This window comes from Silene latifolia, chromosome 2 (genome assembly GCF_048544455.1).
Source record: "Silene latifolia isolate original U9 population chromosome 2, ASM4854445v1, whole genome shotgun sequence".
NCBI lineage: Eukaryota > Viridiplantae > Streptophyta > Magnoliopsida > Caryophyllales > Caryophyllaceae > Silene > Silene latifolia.
Genome location: NC_133527.1, coordinates 68051743 through 68056449, shown reverse-complemented (window position 1 = coordinate 68056449; position 4707 = coordinate 68051743). Strand labels below are relative to the sequence as shown.

The 4707-nt window shown below is 34.7% G+C and overlaps 1 long non-coding RNA gene across 1 annotated transcript; it reads right to left on the bottom strand.

Annotated features, from left to right (window-relative positions):
* Positions 1 to 2184: 2184 nt before the first annotated feature.
* Positions 2185 to 3415, bottom strand: LOC141629774 (uncharacterized). The gene is made up of 2 exons (XR_012537350.1): positions 2991 to 3415; positions 2185 to 2809 (listed from the first exon to the last, which is right to left on the bottom strand). It is a non-coding gene; the product is annotated as an uncharacterized LOC141629774 (long non-coding RNA).
* Between the last annotated feature and the right edge of the window lie 1292 nt (positions 3416 to 4707).

The following is a 4707-nucleotide window of genomic DNA, read 5'->3' as shown; positions in this document are numbered from 1 at the left end:
TCACATTCTCCAGCCTTATTACACAAACAAGATTTATGTGTAATGACACCTTGTTTGTTATTTTGTGAGCCTTTTCTAGTCACAAACCCACATTCTTTTCCATATGCTTCATAAAAGACAATACCGAGTTCAAATGTATCGAATACTATACAAATAACAGGCTTTAGATGGGTAGGACAAACAAAAATCCGATTCATGTTGCTTGAAGAACCTTCCTCCACCTCCTCATCTGCCTCTTCTACTACCTTTGCCTCATCTACTACGTCATCTGCAAATGTGATGAAATTAATGTAGAATTAGGAATTAGGTTTACTGGATAACTCAAGTATACAACATCACAGTTATAGAACAGTATCTGATCATTCCACAGTTCAACATAATTGTACCTACGATTTATGAATTTAGATTTTCAGGAACATCAATGTTAAGGGCAGATATTTCTGATATGGATTGAGATGTAATAACTTCAATCATCTGTCCTTCATTTGTAACGACATTAGAAGAACTATGCGATTCCATTTAACTAAGAATGTCATTGTTGCAATAAAAAACATCTAAAATTAAATAACTAACAATAAAACCATATTAGGAAATTATTACATAGATATAACCCAAATTTTAATGCACATAGCAACAATTTGATGCACGTAACAAATAGTTTGACGATTGTATAACCTGTCTAATTCATGAAACTGAGTCAACAATACCACGATTTCAACCAATTTAAACAATTTCTCAATTTTCCGAACTATAATTTCTCAATTAAGCTAAAGATGATAATACAAAAAACGAATTCAACTAATTTAATCGACGAATTACAAAATTACAAACATATCAATATATAAACCCTAATTTCACAAAAATTAATCAGCAATTTCGAAATATTACCTTGAATAAACAGGTTCCATTGATTAAGGACGCTTCGAATAGGTAGATCGTTGAAGAGATTGATGGATCAGTAGTTGAGGATCGATCGTATCGATCATAGAGAAATAAATATCTAGCATTATGGAAGATGTTGATAGTCGAAGAGAGAGAAAGAAATATGAGAGGGAAAAGAAAATTGGTAAATGACGGAGTTTCGAAGGTTTAGGGTAGGACCGAGGTTGATTTTTTCGGGTTTTACAATCCTCCGTACTATTATTATTTTAGATTAAGGTGGTTCTCATGGTTCTCATTATATGGGTGGTTCTCACCGGATCTCGGCCCTATATATATATATATATATATATATATATGTGTGTGTGTGTATATATATATATGTGTGTGTATATATATATATGTATATGTATATATATATATGTATATGTATATATATATATGTGTGTGTATGTATATATATATATATATATAGTCAAGATCAGGTGAGAACGACCATTCAGTGAGAACGCACAAGATACATTAGAATATATATAAAAGGTACACTTTTTTTTTTAAACAAATCTCATATACACTTTTAACTATCGTAGGTACACTTTTTACCAAAATTCTAAATACACATTTTAAGAATGTAGATACACACTTTTTTTTTCTTCTTCTTTTTTTTTTTTTTTTTTTTTTTTTTTTTTTTTACCAAATCTCATATACACTTTTGACTAAAGTAGGTACAGTTTTTACCAAAATTCTATTTACACATTTTAAGAATGTAGATACACTTTTTTTTCTATCTAGGTACATTTTTTTCTATCTAGGTACATTTTTTAACTAAATTCTATATACCTTTTTTAGGATGTAGATGTACTTTTTTCTATTCTAGGTACACTTTTTACCTTAATTCTATATAATTTATTAAGAATTTAAATGTATCTGACACAAAGTATTCCCCGACTCGTATTATAATTAAAGCATCTTATAACCCCATTTCCCCGAGTCCCCGACTCGTATTATAATTAAAGCATCTTACAACCCCATTTCCCCGAGTCCCCGACTCTCCAACAATCAAATTTCATATACACTTTAAATCATTGTAGGTACATTTATTTTCTAAAATTCTAGATACATTTTTTAGTGTGTAGACACATTTTCTCGAATCTTTTTTTCTCACTTCCGATTAATGCATCTGGTAATATAATTAACATATCTAACAATATTTTTAATGTATCTAAAGACTTAAATTGTTAATCCATGAGTTTTAAATCTTTCCAAAAGCAAGATAAAGATTCAATAAGCTATTGAAACACGAAGTTTAAGACACACGAACACCATACAAGCTACTTAAATAGTTAATTAAAGCTTCTTACAACTTGACTCCATATCCAACAACACCTATCTTCGACATTGATAATGCCAGATCTATTGAAAGGTGCAAATTCGCAGAACAAAATCACACATGTGCAAAATCGTAGAACTAAATAAAACGGTCAACTAAATCAATCAACAAATGAGATGTACACATGGATACCGAGTAAACTTAGTTCACTATGGGTACCATATCCATTGATAAAAATATGTACACCTCCACCTCGGCATCTGGTAACTGAAATTCCACAGGAAGAATGACCCGTGAAAAAATCCGACTACATTAGCAGCTACCAATAGTACGGTCATCAACATTTCCAACTCAAGCTGCGTTTGATGTCGGCATCGACTTCGTTACCTTTTAGGGGATGGCGGACCAACGAACTGCCAGGAGCCTCAACCGAGGCCACCACAACAGTAACCACGACTTGGGCTCATCCCTTTGCGCACGCCCCCACCATCTTCGATTTGAAACGAAAAAACTGCAATCTGAAATTCAATTTATTTAATTCGAGGTCACATCCAAAGCTTTAATTTCACGGTGTTACAGAAAACGAGAAAAAGGAGTACCCTGCAAATTCAAACCAAAAGAAAATCATATTGGAAACAAGTATAAGAAAGAGGTGGTCAGATTTATAAACACATAAAAATGAGGAACATTTTTCAGGTAAACAATATAATAACATAAATGTTTTGAAAAAATGTTCGATTGGGTTTAGTTCATAAGATCTGGGCTCCAAAATGCCGACCACCTTCATCACTCTCATAGTCTCACTGGCTATCATCATAGCAGAAACTGGCTACTGATTATCGGAGAAGATAGAGCGATGGTGGATGTGGATCTATTGTGGGCTCCCTCATGTGGTCGTCCATGGTGACGTGAGGGTGTAATGGTCGGTGGTGCTGATTGACGGCGCCCACGGCGGGATGCTACTTGGTTAAAAGTGAAGAAGGATGGTGATTGTGCGGATGACGAGGTAGGAAGAGATCGAGAGGACAGTCGGTGAGTCGTGTCGTCGTGGGTGGTGCGACCTTCTAGGTGGTGAGGGTGGCGCGTCAGGTAGCCGACGGTGAAGGAGCTGGTGATGGTATATTATGTTTACATAAGATTAGAGATGCGAGTAAATTTTGGGATAACAGTCTCATCTTATTGTAATCTAAGGGATAAGAGGGTCGTTCTCACTGTTCTCACCGGATCCTAAATCTATGTATACACATATATATATATGTATATATATATATATATGTATATATATATATATATGTATATGTATATATATGTATATGTATATATATATATGTATATGTATATATATGTATATGTATATATATATGTATATATATATATATATATATATATGTATATATACATATGTATATATATATATATATATATATATATATATATATATGTATGTATATATATATAGAAATTAAAAGTAATTCGCCCAAGTAACATCATGATATAATTGCGGTCAACATAGTGTCAACATAACCATCCCAAAATGATTACCGAACGATTATATAAACTTAGCAACCTCATAGAACGACAATTAAAAAAATTAGTAACCACATAGAACTACAATTACCGCATACCGTCTTGATACCACTCATACATAAGTAAAAAGCATAGAGGTGACTATCAATGGTCTTAATAACAACATATGAGTCAACAAAATATTCCCATGATCCCAGGTAAGACAACAAAAATGTTCTTCCTATACATGGAGATGTATTCGATCAAGTTAGGTGTACTCGATTAAGTACAGAGTAGAGTACTCGATCGAGTTAGACATACTGGATCGAGTATGGTCAAGTCAGAATGCTCGTTAAATTTCAATATATATGGTACTTGATCGAGTTAAAGGTACTCGATCGAGTATCTCCATTTCAGAATGCTCTCTAATGCCTAAACAAGCAAAAATATATGCAAGTCCCGGGATTTTATTCCTGCCATCATTGTACCTACATAACAATTTCAGAAAATCCAAGGACAAAATACGGCCTTATGGCCGATTACAACCAAACTAAAAATCCAATACCGCAAAAACAAATGTAACAATTCAACACAAGTCCACTAAAGTAGGCATAGAATAAGAAATGGTCACTCAAGGTGGCCCCACGATCCTCCTCCATCTCCTCATCTCCTGTAGCTTCTGAAGTGCCCGCTTCTGACGTGCCTCATGCGGTAGCGGTTTCCGTCCCCTGGTCCCCTTCATTCTTCCACGATGCTAGGCATCCGTAAGGGTAGCTCATAGAGGCTCCCCATATAGCTGGATCTACCTCGTAGGACTGAGATACACCACTATCATTCCCTACACTGCGCCACCATACCGGTTGAGCCAAGTTGGTCCCTACACCATGAACATAGGCCATCTCGTGAAGGTTCTAGAGTACCAAGGCGTTCCACACTCTTTCTGTGAGCTCACTCACCTACATCTGCGGGCTAAAAGAAGAAGGGTAACCGGG